This window comes from Microcebus murinus, chromosome 13 (assembly GCF_040939455.1).
Source record: "Microcebus murinus isolate Inina chromosome 13, M.murinus_Inina_mat1.0, whole genome shotgun sequence".
Lineage (NCBI taxonomy): Eukaryota > Metazoa > Chordata > Mammalia > Primates > Cheirogaleidae > Microcebus > Microcebus murinus.
Window position 1 is genome coordinate 35,339,137 of NC_134116.1, and position 20,975 is coordinate 35,360,111.

The 20,975-nt window shown below is 35.8% G+C and overlaps 1 non-coding gene and 1 pseudogene across 1 annotated transcript; both read right to left on the reverse strand.

The window, feature by feature from the left end:
* LOC105882958 (elongin-C pseudogene) overlaps positions 1 to 20,975 on the reverse strand; it is a 73,213-nt pseudogene that overhangs the window by 29,008 nt on the left and 23,230 nt on the right.
* On the reverse strand, positions 17,452 to 17,558 carry LOC142875272 (U6 spliceosomal RNA). The gene has a single exon (XR_012922669.1). It is a non-coding gene; the product is annotated as a U6 spliceosomal RNA (small nuclear RNA).

Sequence of the window (20,975 nt, forward strand, 5' to 3'; positions counted from 1 at the left end):
CCTCAAGTGATCCTCCCACCTTGGCCTCCCAAAGTGCTGGGATTATAGGTATGAGCCAGCACATCCAGCCCTCATACCCACTCTTAATCACATCCCCTCCACATAATCCTCCACAGGTGGGCAAAATACCCTTTATAGAAAAGGAAATAATCATAAAAAATCACAACCCTGCTGGAAAATTTCTAAGTTTTCAGTTACACTTAGTTGCAATAAAATCCAGACCAGTTTTTGCTCCTGCCCTCCTGGCACCATCTCACTGAGTTTTCATTCCACATTACTGATTGCTCCTTCTCAGCCTCCATGTCTTGTCTCTGTGCTCCTTTCACTCCATCCATTACTCAAGGATGTTAAACTCATGAAGTCCCGGAGCCTTCTCCCCAGTTCCTTCTGCATGGAATGTTTGTCCTCAGATCTTTCATGGCAGCTTGCTTCTTAGAATTAATGTCTTGCATCTCAGACATAGGTTGTTCCTACTCACTTAATATAATGTAGACAGACATCAATAAAATATTTCTATTCTCCTCATAGCAACTTTCTGATTTTTTTTTTTTTTGGTCTGATTATTTCTATTTTTTCCTGCTTTTCTTCACTAGAAGAAAATGCTAGGGGAGTAGGAATTTTTATGTGTCTTGTTAACACTGTACGCTGACATGTAAAACAGGATCTGGCACATAGTAGGTGCTTAGTGATTTTTGATTAAATATTGTTGAATAGCCAATGGGGTATTGCTGGTATTTGACAGTAAAAATACAAATTAACCTCTTTGGGGAATACCATGAAGTGATCCATTGGCCCTTTCCTAATTAAGATTCCAGACTTTTAGCCTCACAGACAGCAGGAGAAAACCATTAGAGCAGTCACAGTTTTCCCTGGGGTCAGGGTGCTATAGAGAATGGTCTTAACCTAAAGATTTCCCACCTTCACTCCTGCTGATGGAAGATGTAGGGTTTGATGTAAGAATTAAGCTGCGGATAACCACCAATTTTTGCCAGCCACAAGGCTTTTCAAAATTATTATAGAATTGGGAGATAAATGACAAGAGAACTAAGAAACATTTATTTTATTACTTGTGAAGCACTTGAATTATTCTGAGCTCTGTATATGACACTCAAGAAATAGAGCATCTGCCCTCCCCACCCTCTAGACAAAAGATGGGCCTCAATTGACACTAAAAACACATGCAGCATCTTGAACTATGCTCCTTTTTAAGTTAATTAAATTATGTGGTAATGATCAAAAGGATAATACAAATAGAAAGTAATTGTGACATTGGTGATTGCAAGGTGTAGCAAAGTGCTTGCAATACCTAACAAAGGGCATAGTAACTACAATGGTGTAGTTGTTTGTACTTGTTTTCTTTCAGTAAGGAAACTTGCATGGACAAGAGGCTTCACTTAATGTTATTTAAGTTTCCCTTTTCTTTGCAGCAGTCATAAAATCTTAGGGCAGTCCAAGTGTAATTAGTGCTGGTCTTCAGAACCCTAAGTCAACCTCTTTCTAAATTCTTCACCCATAGTTGGGGCAGTGGAGTAAAAATTCTCTAAGATCAGAATGTATTGTGTATTTCTCCAGAGAAGATATACAGATAGCTGATAACATATTTGAAAGGTATTCAACATCACTAATCTTTAAGGGAATGCAAATGAAAACCACATCTGTTAGGATAACTACTATTAAAAACAAACAAGCCAACAAACCAAACCAAAGTGTCAGTGAGGATTTGGAGAAATGGGAACTTTTATGCACTGTTGGTGGGCAATGTAGAATGTAGAATGCAGAATGGTGCAGCCACTATGGAAAACAGTTGGTATGTTCCTCAAAAAATTAAAAATGTCATATGACCCAGCAATCCCACTTCTGGATACATATCCAAAAGAATTGAAATCAGGATCTCAAAAAGATATATATGTATTCCCTTGTTCTTTGCAGATACAGAAACAACCTAAATGTGCATCCGTAGAATGGATAAAAAATTTGTGGTATATATACACACAATAGAATATTATTCAGTCTTTAAAAAGAAGGAAATTTTGACATTTGCAATAACATTATTGAACCTAGAAGACATTATGTTAAGTGAAAAAAGACAGCTACAGAAGGAAAAATTCTGTATGATTCCACTTATATGAGGTACCAAACTCATAGAAGCAGAGAATAGAATGGTCATTGCCAAAGGCTGGGGGGGAGGGGGGGCAGGTGGAATGTTCCTCAATGAGAATAGTTTCTGGTCTCTAATAAGTTTTAGAGATCTGCTGTACAACATAGAACCCACAGTTGACAATATAGAATTGTGCACTTTAAAATATGCTGAGGATGGATCTCATGTTAAGTGTTTTTATAGACATAAGCAAACAAAAATCAAGCAAATCCATGAAAGAACAGAAGGGAATTTTTGTGGTGATGAATTTGCTTTGAACTTTCATTGTAGTTGATGGTATCATGGGTGTACACATATGTTTAAACTCATCAAGATGTACACCTTAAATGTGTATAATTTTGGGTATATCAGGTATACCTTTATAAAGCTTAAAAAATAGGAAACAGGCTGGGCGCGGTGGCTCACGCCTGTAATCCTAGCACTCTGGGAGGCTGAGGTGGGCTGATTGCTCAAGGTCAGGAGTTCAAAACCAGCCTGAGCAAGAGCGAGACCCCGTCTCTACTATAAATGGAAAGAAATTAATTGGCCAACTAAAAATATATACAAAAAATTAGCCGGGCATGGTGGCACATGCCTGTAGTCCCAGCTACTTGGGAGGCCGAGGCAGGAGGATCGCTTGAGCCCAGGAGTTTGAGGTTGCTGTGAGCTAGGCTGACACCATGGCACTCACTCTAGTCTGGGCAACAAAGCAAGACTCTGTCTCAAAAACAAAAAACAAAAAACAAAAAAACAGGAAACAAACAAAGCAAAAAGTATTGTTTCTGAGTTAATGAGAGCTTTTAAGCTAAATAAATATAGTAAAACTCCTTAGCATCAGAACTGCTCCTAGAAAAAACAAACAGGAATGTTTTCATGCTGGTACTGAGTTTAGTGACAGGGCTGGATAAGGAAACTTTATCCAAGAGGCGTACACTATAAAATTTTCAGCATAAGGAAAATGAATGGTCTCAATATAGAAGGTTTTGGAGTTTCCATGGCTTCAGATGCTAGAAAACCTGCTGCCTCCACAGTTTCCACACCTTTCCTAAGCAAAATGTTACACAATTGTGCTGAGGATACTTGTGGCCTCTAATGGCCAGATAATGGACCACAATAAAAGTTATGGGTCCCCAGCTGGGGTGAAGCCCATAATGGTTGGCAAGATCCATTATTTGGCCATTAGGATCTACAGAAAAGTGAGACAATTGTCAACCAAGAAGAAAAAAAAATGTCATTATGAGTATTTCTTTTATTTGAGAAAAAAAATTCTAATTCCCCAAAGAGTGGGTGGCAATTTTCCTACATATATACGAGTTTCCCTGTACCCATCCTGCGTGTATTTTTAGAAAGCTTTCAATGCATAAATGCATTGTGTCAACCCAAGTTGATGGATTGTCATTGTGGCTCCACACTGGATTTCAAAGTAATTCATTACAATTTTCAGTGTTTTAAAAGAAATAAGGGAACAATAATAAGAGAAAAGATAAAAAATAGATTTGGTTTAGGTTAAATGTCTGAGTGATCCTCTCTTCTCTCCCCAGTTCCAGTATGTCCCACAACACAACATACAATAGTTTGAACATCATCATATATTCTGGGTGTCTGTCTCCAGCTTTAGAAAGAGCCAAGACACTTTCAATTACAAGGGTGGTGAGTTATTATTCCAGTGTCTTAAGTAATATTTCTTTAGAAATCAATAAATACATCTTAGCCATTTCATTTAGCCTTCAGGGACTCTTGATATTTTAGTTGTGTCTTCTAGTGAACATAATGGTAACATGATATCAATATCCTTTTTTAAAAATTTTAATTCATATAATTCTTTTCTTTTGTCCCTCTCAGTTTTGGATGAAACTGGAATCAAAGTAGAGTATTCCATTATCTATTGTGTGTATTTGAGATAGGGCCAGGGCTACAGGGGAGATTGACATGACAAGCCACACTTTGTGAATATGAGTTCCTATTAAAATTTAAAAATTGTCTCTCAAGTGATTGAGAAAATTATCTACTGGAGACTCTTCCGTATTAAAGGAAAGTACAGTCCTGATGCTAAGGTAGCTCCATGTTTGGAGGCAGTGACGTGCATTCGCCTCAATTAGCTGATTAAAGAAGTAAATGTTTAATGCAGTTTGTTTGTAAATTTAAATATCCTATTTAAAAGTGATATTTATTTAGCATGAATAAATGATGTGGCAAAAATATTTAGTACTTTTTATAGTTAAGCCTATATGAATTTTCATCTTTATATCACATAAAAAATGAGCTTCCTTTCTTAAATAACTTGAATATTGAATACTGAATATTGGTTCAGTAACTTGAATATTGGTTCAAAGATATCCAAGACACTTCCAATTAATTCGTTGTTGAATTCTTTGTATTTTGTGGAGTCGGTGGTGTTTAAATAAAATTTGTTCTAATACATTTATTTATTGATGATTAAAAATATGGTCTTTTTTTGAATGATGTTATAAAATTATTTTATAAGTAATTTTAAAATTTATAAATAGAAAGTATATTTTTGTATTAAGTTTTTACTGGATTTTTATCATTTTATGTTTACAAAGTTTAGTTTTAGCTCCACAATGTCACTGTTACCTTTCATGGTTAGAGGGGAAGAGGCTCATTCATTTGGACATATAATAGAGAAAACTGACCACCTGTTAAATACTTTGAATGGGACAAAATGTTTGGAATAATAAATCAATATTACCAGTTTAATTTTTCTTGATTTTTTTCAGGATTCAACTCTATTTATAAATATCAGTTTTTATAATCATGTTATGGGGTATCATGTTATGGAATCAGGAGAATACTGAAGGATAGACTCTGGTTTCTACTATGTTATAAAGCAAATTCTTTTTTTTTTTTTTTTTTACCTACTTGATTTCCCTTGAGTTTTACTTCCATATATACACATAAGTTTTTTTTTTTTAATTATTTTTTTTATTTTGGCATATTATGGGGGTACAGATTTTAAGGTTTCAATAAATGCCCATTTCCCCCCCTCCCCCCAAAAGTCTAAGTCTCCATCATGACCATCCCCCAGATGGTGCACATCTCACTCACTATGTATGTATATACCCGCCCCCCTGCCCCCTCCCACCTGCCCAATACCCTATTACTGTAGCACCTATGTGTCCACTTAGGTGCTACTCAGTTAATACCAGTTTGCTGGAGAATATATCTGGTGCTTGTTTTTCCATTCTTGGGATACTTCACTTAGTAGTATGGGTTCCAGCTCTAACCAGGAAAATATAAGGTGTGCTATATCACCATTGTTTCTTAGAGCTGAATAGTACTCCATGGTGTACATATACCACATTTTATTAATCCATTCTTTGATTGATGGGCACTTGGGCTGTTTCCACACTCCTAGACATCGGCCTGGGCAAAGAGTTTATGAAGAAGTCCCCAAGGGCAATCACAGCAGCAACAAAAATAAATAAATGGGACATGATCAAACTACAAAGCTTCTGCACAGCCAAAGAAATAGTCATGAAAGTAAACAGACAACCTACAGAATGGGAGAAAATTTTTGCATCCTATGCATCCGATAAGGGACTGATAACTAGAATATACTTAGAACTCACGAAAATTAGGAAGAAAAAATCAAATAACCCCATTAAAAAGTGGGCAAGGGACTTGAACAGAAATTTTTCTAAAGAAGACAGAAGAATGGCCAACAAACATATGAAGAAATGCTCAACATCTCTAATCATCAGGGAAATGCAAATCAAAACCACAATGAGATATCACTTAACCCCAGTGAGAATGGCCTTTATCAAAAAATCTCCAAACAATAAATGCTGGCGTGGTTGCGGAGAGAGAGGAACACTCCTACACTGCTGGTGGGACTGCAAACTAGTTCAACCTCTGTGGAAAGCAATATGGAGATACCTTAAAGCGATACAAGTGAATCTACCATTTGATCCAGCAATCCCATTGCTGGGCATCTACCCAAATGATCCAGTGACACTCTACAAAAAAGACACCTGCACTCGAATGTTTTAAAGCAAATTCTTAATTTTTCAAGTAAATCTGAAAAAGCACCACATGCACCCTTTATAGAGCAGTCCACCATTTGGTATTCATAATTTAGCTTATCAGAGTTAAAAAATTAGAGAGTTCAGATTTATAAAATTAGAGAGAGTTCTTCTCAGAGCAACTGGTTTGGGTTACCTTGGAAACTCTGGACCCTGTGTACTGTGAATTGTGAAACTGATCCTGCTTTTCACTTTCTCTTGGCTGCTAAAAAGCTTGTAGCCATATTTATGGATGGATTTTAACTAAAGTATATGATTTCCTGTATCTTTAAATAGTACCCCTAATCTTTTTTGAAAAAAGTTATTGTTTTCAGGACTTAGAGTTCGGGCCTATAGTTCTCAATGTTGTATCCCCAGAACATAGTACTCACAAACACAGAAGCTGGGGTGGGGGAAGACAGAGAACGAGATAAAAAGAAAGTCTTTGTGTGTGTTGATACTATAAAACTGTGCTATTCACATTGGTAGCCAATAGCTATATGCGGCTATGGAGCCCTTGAAAGGTAGCTAGCCCAAATTGAGATGTGGTGTAAGTGTAAATACACAACATATTTTAAAAACTTAGTTTAAAAAATAATATAATTATCTCACTAATAATTTTCATATTGATTATAGGCTAAAATGCTGTTTTGAATATACTGGGTTAAACAAAAGATTTTATTTAAATTAATTTTATCTGTTTTTTACTCTATTAAAAGTGACTACTTGAACATGCAACATTCTATGTGTGACTTACATTTATGAGTTGCATTATATTTCCCTTGGACAGCACTATTCCTTAATATCACAATAGGCTGGAGTTGTCTTAATAACTTTTTAGAGCAAATTTTCCTATAACCTCTTACTCTCTCTCTCAGTCAACTATAGGCAAAGCTTATTTGTAACAAAATGAAAATTAGTAGGCTCCCCCACCTCTATCCTCACAATGTTTAGACTTTTTCATCTCAATAATTGTAGCTGTTAATATAATCACAAAAACTGTTCTACCAAATTCTCTGTTGAGAACCAGACATTATATGTCATCTCCAAAAGATTTAGTCACACTATACTGACTCTTGAAGAAGAATTGTTGATCTCTTAGTGCACACATACACCTTTAGTTTCATATACTTAACAAACACAAACTTTGTGAGTTGTCTGTCTCTACCATAAATTAATAGTAGAATACATAAAGTTATCCTCTTTCCTAGAGAATAAAGAAACCAAGGATACTGTCTTCTATATTATTTTTCTTAGCTCTATGAAAGGTTGGATAGGGTGCTTCTGTAGAAAACTGCAGATGGTCAAATTTTTGAAACTTAAAAATATTCTATATGAGTGTTTTCTAAATTGGAATTCTGAATTGGAATCTACAGCAATTTTACTTGATTGCAAATTGAATGTATTTGCATTAACTTAGAGGCCATAGCTGTCAGTGTATTGTTCTATATTACTTAAACACATGAAGATGAGCATGCTGGACTCCATAATCCAGCCTACTCCAGCTTCAATTATTTCATTTCATCTGCCATTTATATATGAGTGACTATTTATGAGTAACTATTTCAGGGACTATTTAAGCATGGATTATTGAGAATGTCTCAAAGTAATTTATTTCTGTATTTTACCTTGGGACCCCACTCTTTCTGTCCTGGCTCCTACAAATGACAGTGAAAGCAATTCTCTGTGGGAGAAGGTGAAAATCCAAGGCCCCTTCATTTTCCCTATAAAGTCCATTGCCAATGTCAGTGCATAAAATTATCATCATTGATGCAGTTCCTCAGGGGTAAGGCCTTCTCTGCAGAGGGTCAGGTAAATTGTTCCTTTTAGAGGGTGAAGCTGCTGTCATTGGTCTTGGGGAATATGGAGCATAGACAGCTGAGCAATAGCACTTAGGTAGGGAGCAAAAGAAAACTCTCCACTTTAGCATAAATTTCAAGATGCCAGAAAATGTTTTGCTAGTAATATAATATTTAATGTTTTCATGAATAAAATATTGGTTTGTAATACATTTAAAAAAATGTGAACATGATGACCAGTTTAAAATTCATGCATCTATTTTCCTTCAGAGTGATCAGTGACTTCTGATTAGGATGACAAAAATAGGTTATAAGCCATGTGCCATTCTGCAGAATTGCTGTATATTGGAGGCCAAGATACCAGGAAAATTAGATTAAGGTTAAGGGAGAAATGTAAATTTTGTTAATAAGATTTCTATATTTTAATTCAAATACAAACACCCTGTGGGCCTATTGATGGTAATCCCATTTAATCTTGCAAAAAGCTTTCTTGGTATCAAGGGATCCAGATGAGTACTGCCTTTATTACCTGGAAAATGAAGAATTTTCTTAAATCCTCACCTCTAGGTAGCACAAACATAATAATAGAATTTTGATGATTTTTGAAAAGCAAATATATTCATATGATTATGTATCAACTCAAATAAATATGATGTATATTAATACAATGTATATGTTATATAAAAATGTCTAATGCATAAATCATATAGTCATCCAGTCTACAACTTTGTGTTTAAGATGACTTTACTTGTATCTAAAACATTTCTGCTTCATTTACTAACATGTGCCTTCTGATGGGATAAGAGCTCAAAATGCTTTGAAAGGACTTTTTTTCTTAAATGTTGAAAACGCATTATCATGGTTCTTTGTAAACGGACCTTTGGCAAATGACTCACTTTGGTAAATGACTTCTCCATTTTAGTGAGGTTTTGCCATCTGCTTCTCTCTCGTTCATTTCAATGCCTTTTCTGCTTTCTTCTAACTGTACCTCTCTATTCCCACAGTTCCACCTGGGCCTCATCATGGTATATCCCCAATTTTAACATATGTTTGTTCTCTTTTTCATGTATGCTGCCTGTAGTCCTCTTGAACTAGTTGCTAAACCATTCTGTATTCATCCTCCTTGACACTTTACATATATATGTATGTATATATCCTCCTTGGTGGTTTACATATGCATGTATGTATTAATATATATGTATATTTGTGTGTGTGTATTCCTATAGTTTCAAATGCTTAAATCTTATTAAAAATGTTGCTATGATGGAGTATAAGGGCTATAAACTTTAGAGCCAGAAAAATGTATATGTGCTCTAATTCCCTCCCTTCTCACGTAATCAAAGCATCTTCTCCTAGAAATATCCTACTCCCTTATCATCATTTCTTCTATCATTCCCATCAGTATAAAACATGTAATACTACCTCATATATTAAAAAATCCCTGGACAAGATAGATACTTGTCTCCCTTACTAGGTGAAAGCTCAATGATACCAAGATATTTGTTTGTCTTATTCAGTACTACATATGCAGCACTTAGAATGTGGTTCTATTACAACATATATTTGTCAAAAGAATGAATAAACAATATCTGAATCGCAGTATAGGCTCAGTCAGTCAATATTGGTGGCTCTTATATGAAACAGATGATTTTTTTTGAATCCGATATTTATTATAAACAGCAAAATTATTTCAAACAATCACACAACCAAGCCTGTCTAAAAGCATTATATATATCACTGAAGTATGGAAAACTTGCAGATGCACATTTCAGTGGTTATCTGGTTTCATGTGTTTGATATTTCTTGGAAATTCTATAGAGAAAAGTCTGCCATGAAATCTTAGGACTTTATATATTACTTACCTTCCTATTATTGTTTGAATATGGTATATAATTTCTAGATATTTCTCTATATCTAGAGAAATATATCTATATCTATATTCATAGCACATAAAAAATAGTAAGCACAAACTTATATAAAGTTTTTTACCTAACTAGAATATGTTCAAGTTTTAAAGACTAGAATTGGATCATTTCAATGATCTTTTTGACATAGGAAACAAATAGCAAATGCTGCCATTGGTTGATAAAAAATACAGGACTCATGAACAATTCTGGCTCAGTATCTTCCAATAGTATCTTAACTTCAAAGCTTTCATTCATTCAGAACTTCCTCTACAAGAATAAGAATGAACAATGTGAAAATTCTTTGATTTTGTTCTTTCATTGCAATCACCATGTGTTTGGTAATCTACAACAGATCAACATCATTGTGGATTAAATTTTAATAAAAGAACACTTTAATTAACAGCATTTCTGGTCTTGGTGCATGCATTCTATCAAAACAAATCCAATAAAATTGAAACAAAATGATCCTGAAACATGCTTTGAGCATGCTATGTCATTGTCCACACAGTTCTGATATCTCTTCATTGCCTCGAGGATAAATGGCAACTCCTTAGCCCGGAAATCATGTTCTTCTGCACTATGACCCCAGCCGATCTTCATAACCTTGTTTTTGGCTACTCACATAGACACACCCAGTGTGACAGCAGAGGGATTTCAGTGTGGACACTGAAGTCAGGCAGAGCCGATTGAGAAGCCACTAATTCCTAGTTGTGTGACTTTGGGGAGGTTTTCATTCAGCATTCTGAGCCTCAGTTCTACCATCTTCAGTTAACCATGCCCATCACACTGGACAGCTGTGAGGACTGAGGTTGTGTTAGAGCCCCATGTGGTCCCTGGCGATCAGATGCTTCTGATAATTATAAGTTGTTATTATCATCCCTGGAATGTCCTTTTAATTCCATTCCCAGAGTCTTTGTGCCCTTCATTGAAACATCACTGAAAAGTCACTGTTTTCCTCTCCTCTACTCATTCTTCAGAGCTCTTCTTCTTCCCTGACAGTCTGTTCCAGCATAAAATGATTGCTTTTTTTTTTAAAAAATGGCACTTGTCATTTTATTTATTTTTATTTATATTTATTTTTTTCATTTTTTAAAATTTCTGAATATTATGGGAGTAAAATGTTTTGATTATGTGAATTACTTTGGTACTGCTTGAGTCAAAGTTATAAGTGTGCCCGTAACCCAGATAGTGTACATTGTACCCGTGAGGTATGATTTCACCCATCCCTTTCCCCCCCTTCCCACCTGGATGATTTCCATTGAGTTTTACTTCCATCTGTGTACATGAGAGCTGATTGGTTAGTTTCAGTTTAATAGTGAGTATTTGTGGTGTTCGATTGCTTTTTCTCTGAACTCATAGTTTTCAATTTTACATCATTTTTGAATTTTTTTTAAAAAAATTTATTTCAGAATGTTTTAGAAGTACAATTGTTTTGGTTACATAAGTTGCTTTTGTACTCTTTCAGTCAAAGTTATAATGTGCCCATTACCCAGATAGTGTGCATTGTACTGGTAGGTGTGAATTTACCCATTCCCTCCTCCACCCTGCCACCTGCCTGACACCCAATGAATGTTACTACTATATGTGCACGTAAGTGTTGATCAATAAGATCCAGTTTAATGGTGAGTACATGTGGTGCTTGTTTTTCTATTCTTATGATACTTCATTTAGAAGAATGGTCTCCAGTTCCATCTAGGTTAATACAAGAGGTATTAGTTCACCATTTTTTATGGCAGAGTAGTACTTCATGGTATACATATACATTTTATTAATCCACTCATGTATTGATGGGCACTTGTTTCCACATCTTTGCAATTGTGAATTGTGCTGCTATAAACATTCAAATGCAAGTATCTTTTTCATAGAATATCTCTTTTTCCTTTAGATAAATACCCAGTAGTGGGATTACTGAATCAAATGGTAGTTCTACTTATAGCTCTTTGAGGTATCTCCATATTAGTTTTCACAGAAGTTGTACTAGTTTGCAGTGCCACTAGCAGCATATGAGTGTTTCTAACTCTCCACATCCATGCCAGTATTTGTTGTTTTTGGATTTTTTGATTAAAGCCATTCTCGCTGAAGTTAAGTGATATCTCATTGTGGTTTTGATTTGAGTTTCCCTGATGATTAGAGATGTTGAGCATTTTCTCATGTTTCTTGGCCATTAGTCTATCTTCTTTTGAAAAGTTTCTGTTCATGTTCTTTGCTCACTTTTTAGTGGGTTTTTTAAATTTTTTTTTCTTGCTGATTTTCCTGACTTCCATGTAGATTCCAGTTATTAGCCCTTTATCAGATGTGTAGCATGTGAATATTTTCTCCTTTTCTGTAGGTTGTCTTTTTGGTCTTGTGATAGTTTCCTTGCCTGTGCAGAAGCTTTTTAATTTGATCAGGTCCCATTTATTTATTTTTGTTGTTGCTGTGATTGCTTTTAGGGTCTTCTTCATAAATTCTTTGCCCATGTTGATGTCTAAAAGAGTTTTTCCAACATTTTTCTCTAGAATTCTTATAGTTTCATGCCTTAGGTTTAAGTCTGTTATCCATCATAAGTTGATTTTTGTGACTAGAGAGAGGTGCGGATCCTGTTTCATTCTTCTTCATGTGGCTATCCAATTTTCCTACTATTTATTGAATAAGAATTCTTTCCCCAGTATATGTTTTTGTCTGCTTTGTCAAAGATCAGATGGCAATATGAGGATGGTTTTATAGCACAAGAGCAGAGACATAGACCAATGGATATGTCATTAGTTTTCTTTTTCTTTTCTTTTCTTTTTTGGGGACCTCTAGGGTCTAGAAATGTCATCATTTAAAAACTGTATTATTTTATCATATCTCTGATAGTATTCTTTCATAATGAATCATTCCATATAATTATATTATGGGGAGGATTGCTATTTAAGAAGTTGTGGTTGGGAGATGGAAGGAAATAAATAGACAATAAGACTCATGGAACTTAGACGGTATCCTTGGAGCTTTCCATCGGGGCACCGTGATGGGGTCCGGTGGACGCCATGTTTTTAGAGGATATTAAGTAAATCAGGCTCTGAGTCCCATCCCTGATTTCTATTGAAACAGCAAGCATTCAACTATACCTTTATTATTTTTATTGATGGCCAGACCCCCCTGAATGTGCACCATCCCACCTATTGTTATTATTTTATTAAGCCCATCTTATAAAATTAAATATTAGGATTCCAGGTAAGGATTCACCAACAAAAGAATTTCATTGTCATATAAAATTTTGACAGTCATTTATCTAGTGGAAACTTCTAACTTTTAATGAGGGACCAAGACTTGGAGAAGACCATCAAGGCCATGCACCCGGGGCTGGCACCAGAACAACATTTCCAGAAGTCCAGCCCTTTTGAAGTTTGCCTACTCATTCAATTAGATGATCAAAGGCCTTGAGCCAGAGACCGTTTATTATATTTTCTTATTTTTCCTCTCACTCTAGCTCAGGCTCTTTAACATAATCCCAAATCCTATATATAAGAAGGCAATAAACAAATAATACAACCTTATAGTTGAGAGCAATGATGGTTCCAATCATAGCTCCTGTAGATTGAAGACACCTTAGACAGAGTAACACAGGAAGCAGCTATATAGTAAGGAACCATCGGATAATGAGATTGAGTCTTTCTGGGAGCAGAGCTTAGACTGTGAAATATATTGCCAAAAGTTTAGGTGCTAGAGGTGGAGCTGCATCTTTAACACCCCCACCAAGTCTGGAAAGAACAGCTATGGTGTGTTTTCACTGGCACTCAGCAGCAGCAAGGGCATGATAGACTTTCTAGCACTTTCTGAAATCTGTGAAGTTACTAATGGGAACTGAAATAGGCAAAGTTAAGGAACCATATGAAATGATAAGGCTGAATAATCAAAAAGGAACTGCATAGTTACATTTACAGATAGAAAATTTTTTCTTACTGGTGTTCACTTCTGCTGCAGAAACTCATCATCTCACTGTAGATAGTGTGCATTGGTTTGAAAACTAGGGTCCACTTAATTTTCGACCTTTTAAATGTCCCTAAATGTCCATTCAAGTGAGCCTGGGGTGACCTCATGTAAGGCGATCTCCAGTTCCTGCTGGCTGCTTGTGGAATTCCTCGAGGACCTGTTTTTAGATTGGATTGGCTCCTTAAGTGTCTTCTGCCTATATTTTGACACTAAATCTTAGCTCTCATTTTTAATCTACCCTGGAATTTGAACTTATTTGTGGATTGTTTACCTTGTCTCTGACCTTTGGTATTCCATCAAGACACTGGATTCATTATTTTCTCCCCCCTCTAAATACCACAGCTATAGGCAAGAGGAGTCTGATTCTTGTGTCTCGCCCCACCTGCAGGAAAGCTGTGACTGTGTCCTCCCTCCTCTGGGCTGTACCTGACCACAGAGAATGACCCAAACCATCTAGGCCATGGACTAGAACATATTATGAAAACAGAGCAACCAAAGACACATCTAGATAAGCTACTAAAAACGTGGACATAGATCAAAAAGAGGACCAAAGGCAGCATGGTACAGGGAAAGAAATCAGACTTGAATTCAGTTTTCACTCTGCTACTTATCAGCTCAGCCCTGAGATCCAAACAACTCACTTAACTTTTCTGAGCCTTAGTTGTTTTCTTTTTTGCCTTTAAGAGTTATTTTGAGGAATGAGTGAAATAACCTAAGGAAAATGCCTAGAATGTGCAGGAGATATAATTGAACTCCAGCCTTTCCATCCACTGTAGTCCCTCCTAAAAACTCATGAAGGGGAGTTTGTAGAAAACACTGATATACCATACCTAGGTGCTGTTTGTAGTTATTTTATAAGTGTCTTTAATAAATTGCATATATTTAATTCCAAACAGAACATTCTGTTTTTTCTCAACACATTGTACACATTTCTAAGTTAAAAGATCACCTCAATAGAATAGTGTACATTTAAGTTGCATAGAACAATCTGGAGGCAACATTATGCTACCCTTTCCTCCATGTGACCAGTATGGACTAGTGTTGGCGATTGTTAGTGGTGGTTCTCTTAGGGGTCATCTCAGAGTAGTTCATCTGCCAACTACTGGTCAGGTCTCTACCCAAGAACCAGACCTTGGATGAGACTCTTCTGTCAGTTACTGGGTCACATGGTCTTCAAAGAGGAAGTAGAAATACCCAATTCCACAAAAGAAACATTGTTTATTTCTGAAGTACAGAACTTTTGGCAGGGATTAGTTCCTAATTTCCATGAATAAACAATTTTTTTTTTTTTTTATGGCTGTGGTCAATGGCTGGTCAGGTAAGGAAAAGAAAAGAAATATTCCTCAGCTTCATCAAATTTTACACTGAGTCATCATCCTGCCAATGTGAGAGAGGCTTTCCCTCAGAAAAGTGGGGCAGCACATGAAGACCCCTAACTCTGTGGAATAGCACATAGTAGGCAGCTCACAAGTGGATGAATAAATGAAGTTGGATAAACTATTTGGGGAGGAACTTTAATTACTTTGTAAAATAATACATTAAGACCCCATTACTTCAATATTTATTTAAAATAACAGGTAATTCAAGAAAACTGTTTTTCTTTTTTTTGAGGCAGGGTCTCACTGTCACCCTGGCTGGAGTGCAGTGGTGTCATCATAGCTCACTGCCACCTCAAACTTCAAGGAAACTTTTATGCTGTTCTTTCATGTTTCAGAAAAAAATAATCTGAAACTTGGTTAATTCAAAATCTATTTTTTTCGTTCCCTGGGTTTCAAATTTAGAATATTTCACTGTAAATGACTGGCATTATCCTTAGTCAGCACGTTATCTTTCATAGTTTCGGAAAAGCTGATTCTCTCTTCAGTTCTGATTTCCCTTTGATCTACTGATTCTCTCTCTGCCAACCTCATACAGCTTGAACAGAGTCCTCCCTCTCCTTTCATTATGTGAAAATTATTTTATGGGCTCTAATTTTAGGCTTTATTTTCTCACCAGTCAGAAGCAGCATTTTAGCTGGATCACCCCTTGCTCAGAAGGATGCTTAATATAAATTCCATGTATTTTTTTTTTTTTTGGATAGGCAATTTAGAGGAGTGGTTTCATGAGCTCACGGCCTGAGATAATTCTCGTAGAGAATCATACCTGTCCTTGATTTAGAAGTCTGTGTTCATTTCCTAGGGCTATAAACATTTTAAATTCCTGTATAAATGTGACTTTACTCTGAATGGCCTCATAAATACGGAAAGCCTGATTTTCACTCTTATTTAAAGACAAGTCTCCCTTTCCCTGATTTTGATTAGAGGCCCCAAATTATTGCCAACATAATTTCCTTCTGTTTCCCAACCCCCTTATTGTTGCCTTCCTTCTTGTGTCTATTAATAATTTTATCTCCAGTCACATGGCAGTGACTCCTTGTGACATGGGGGTGGGCTGTCATACTACCAGTGTTACTAGTATTCATTCCTGGGACACTACTGATATTATAAGACTTTGTGGACTTTTCTCCTTTTTACTTGGTATCGGTGGAATGGGGCCAATTCATTAAGAGCTAGAGTTGTTCCCTAAGAATCTAATTAGAAATGAGAAGTCCATTACAATTTGTAATGAGTAGCCAAGAAAGAAACATCACCCAAGAAAAGAAGAAGGTGTGCTGTTCTTCTACACTATTTTCCTCTTTAGTTCCCTGTTTGAGCATACTCCAGCTTCTCTGCAGCCAGTTAGTTCAGCTGGTATGGCTCGGGCCGAGGTGGGAATTTGTTCTGTGTAGGCTGATCAGGTTGGCTGTGTTTCCAGGCCATAGTCTGGCCCTGCAATGGGACTTAACTCACAAATGTGTGCTCTCTGTCAAAGGTAGGACCCAGAAGAAAGCATGGCTGGGTGGGGATCAGAGCAAAACATTACAGTTACTTGGAAGAATGATACAGGCACATGTGCTTATCTAAATGGTAGGTCAGTGGCATTCTAGTTATGAATTAAGTATTATAAATTGTGTTCAAAATTGACTGGCTTTGTTTTGGTTATTTGATCTAAACAAATTATACAATCTTTCTGGGCCTTGGTTTGCCAAAGACATGATTTAAGACACAACACTTTTTTACAGCCTTGTAAAGAAAAAAAATAAACACATATATGCACTATTAAAAACACATTAAAGGCCGGGCGCGGTGGCTCACGCCTGTAATCCTAGCACTTTGGGAGGCCGAGGCGGGCGGATTGCTCGAGGTCAGGAGTTCGAAACCAGCCTGAGCGAGACCCTGTCTCTACCAAAAATAGAAATAAATTAATTGACCAACTAAAAATATATATACAAAAAATTAGCCGGGCATGGTGGCGCATGCCTGTAGTCCCAGCTACTCGGGAGGCTGAGGCAGGAGGATCGCTGAGCCCAGGAGATTGAGGTTGCTGTGAACCAGGCTGACGCCACGGCACTCATTCTAGCCTGGGCAACAAAGTGAGACTCTGTCTCAAAAAAAAAAAAAAAAAAAAAAAAAAAAACACATTAAAAGTTATGTATTCCAGCCCTTAAGAGAGCAAATTCTGGGGATATCAACATCATTTTTTTTTCTGTAACTTTTTTTTATTTTGTAAACTTGTTAATTTTTTAGCTTTTGGACTATAACAGTTTAAAACATAAAAATATGGAAAGCTTCACAAATTTGTGTGTCATCCTTGTGCAGGGGCCATGCTAATCTTCTCTGCATCGTTCCAGTTTTAGTATATGTGCTGCCAAAGCGAGCACTCAACATCGCTTTTAATAGCAATAAATAATTGCATTGGTAATCCAATCCTACCTTTGGCAATGGTAACAAGAACCTATTTGTCATGGTTACATTTCAGTTTCATTTTAGACTTAAAATACAACAAGTACTGTAGATTTCCTTCTAAAGCCACGTGACTTTGCCAAAAGAGAAAACAAACCCAGGTATCTCTTGTGGTCTAGTGTTGGCTATATGTTTTCTAAATGTGAAATGAATGTTTCAGCTTATTACATTGATAGAAGTCTGCCATGTCCTAAAATTTATTACTCCAAATCTGTGGCATTTGTGTTGTTAGTAGAGTGGTTGCCACTTGGTACTGAGATGCATTCCTTAGCTCCAAATGACAGAAACTGTACTATACTATAGGTTTGTTTGTTTGTTTTTATTTCTGGCCTGTGTTCTTCTTTTGGAAAAGAATAACGAGACAAAAGCTAAGTCAGAGGCAATGAAGATTGTACAGCATTGTGATGATATTTCCTCAACTCTATCAGGAATTTTGCTCATTTTGTCAATTTGGTTATATTCACAATGTTGTAAAGATAGCATATCTTTTCCTAGTATAGAAAGGATATATTTAGGGAATTTATATTAATAAAAAGTTCTCATTGTAATGTTGGAATTTATCAGTTTTGTTCGAGAGTATCATCGCAATAACTATCTGCTCTTTTAATTCTTATACTTTTTGAACTTATTTTTTTCTACTCTTTTTTATTCAAAAAGCTGTTTCAGCCTTATTATAAATGAGGAGAGGCTGGTGGTAGCAACTAGCTATTGGCATTTGCATATTATTCAAAGTCTGATCTTAATCTATTGGACAAATATGATTCATTAACATTCATTAATGACTGATTTCTGTTAGAAAGATGATACAAGTCTGTAGCATTCTTCACCAATTCTCACCCCAACCTAAAGAAAAATATTTTTATCCACAAAGAGAAAGTAAAGACAATTGTTTGGATACATCATGTCCATCTCTCCCAATTTTTTATTTTTGTCTAAAATAGTTCTCAATTGGGGGCAATTTTGATCCCAGAGGATATTTGTCAATGTCTGCAGACATTTATGATGGTCAAGACTGGGGCGGGGGTGCTACTGGCATCCAGTGGGCAGAGGCCAGAGACAGCCCCTCACAACAAAGAATTATCATTTTCTGGTCCAAAATGTCAATAGTTTCCAAGATGAGAATCTGATCTAAAATATCCCAATGTCTCAGTTATTGCATTAAAGCCACAGTTTAGATTTCAAAATATTCAGATACATATTCAGTTTATTTGAATAAATTGAATATTTAAATATCCGATAAATTTATCTGATATTCAAATATCAGATAAATTTCCACCTCCTTTACCCACAAGGAAGTGGACATAATTTTTAAGGTATCTTGATCAAACTATTATTGACACTGTGATGAGAATTTTTTTTTGAAAATGGATAATGCATTTCTTCAAAGTGACTTTTTATTTATAAAAACAAAGCTGAAGATTGGAAACCTTGTATTTATAAAGTATCTTTTCGTTAAAAATAATCTAAGGAATTCTTTATTTTAAGACTTTTCTTAAGTCAATAACATTAGACAAATACAGAAAATAAACAGATTTTCTTTCCATTTTCTTTCAAAGTGCAATGCTTCCATTTCTTTAAACAAATGGATGCTTCTTAAAGACTGACAATTGAATCCTTTTATCTGATCTCTGAGTATTATAACTTGAAATTTAACAAAGTGTAAGTTGTAATTGACTCAGGGAAACATTCTATATCATGGAAAAACATATATATACATAAACACAAATCAACAAAGAAACACAATATCCTCAACCCAGGGCTTCTAGAAAAAGTGTGTGTGTGTGTATGTGTGTGTGTGTGTATCAGTTCGTAAGCCAAACATAAAATATGTTCCTAGACAATTTTCCAGTGAGCATCCAAGTTGTGTTGAATGTTCCATTTCTAACTCTTAAGTCAATTTATGGGAGGGGTGTGTAAAAGCACTTTAGTGAAGAAAACCAGTGATTGCAATGCATCAAAGTTAAGCGGTAGCGGGGTTATCACTCCATGAAAAATCACATAAACATTTCACATATAAAATATTATTCATCAGGGCAAAACCCTCTAAGGGGTTGAGAGATAACAATATTGTCATGAAATCTTTTTCTTTGAAAAAACAAAAAATATATTCCACAACTGAGATGGAATCTGTGCTCCTGTGGCATGACAACAAGGTAAGAGATGAGTATAATTGAGAAGAAAATTAGTAAATCTTAAATATCTGACTCTGCAATATCATTACCTATAAACTTGCCCTTTTTCCACCCTCTTTTCCCCAAAGACTGATGTCCCATATCTGAACCGAGGGAAATGTGTGCTTTTTAACAGCTAAATCAACAAGGTCTCACATGAGTAGTGCTGTGCGGTGTGGTTGACTGATTTCATGAAAAACTAATCATGTATTCATCATTGAGATCAAACACTTCCCAAGTAATTATCATCCAAACCCAATCTGATAGGACCTGAAAAAGTGGCACTGCTAATATAATCAGAGGCTGAGCAGAATAGTTCTCTTAGCTTTTTGTAAACCTTGGTTTGGAAAGCACGAAACTGAAATTGTATTTTATAATTAAGAAAGGAAAAGTTGGCAGGCTGCAATCAATTATTTCAATCAATCATAACAATTTTAGATTGCCTGGGTAATTACTAGAGCACATTTAAAAACTGACTTTTCATACATGGTTTTTGGAACATTTCTTTTTAATCTGAAAAAAAAAGCAAAAATATTTTTTGAATTAAAAAAATATGAGCCCCGTGTGTATCCACCATAAAGCAGTGTCATCTCACTTTCATAGCTTCCTTATTTTGAGCTGTAGTGCTATTCTTTTTGATTGAGGGCTATTAAACTATGCTGAATTATATGTCATTACACAATTATTGTTTTCAGAAAAATATTATTTTAGCTTTGTGTCTGTGATTATAAATTCAGATGAAGACAGATACCATAGTATATTTAATTGTTTTCCAAAATACTTTTACATATATCACCATGGAAATACCTTATGTGCCAAGTAATAAGCTTTTCATGTGTTATTTCATTTAATCCTCAAAGAGCTTAATGAGGAAGGTCAAGTTATAACCCCAATTTTCAAGGGTGGAAGTCAAGCCATAGACAGGTGCAGTGTCTTGATCATGGTCATACATGGCAAGGCAGTGCTGGGACATAGCCCCAGATTAGCGAATTTCAGATTAAAGCAGGACCCCTGCGCATTCATTCATACAGGACCCCTGTAGTGTTTCCCTGGTTGCCATTTGATCTTAGGGTACCAAGTATTTTTTTTTAAAGAACTTTATATGTTTGTTTATGTCACCCATTGTACAAATAGGGTAACAAACTTTGAGACATGAAGAAATTT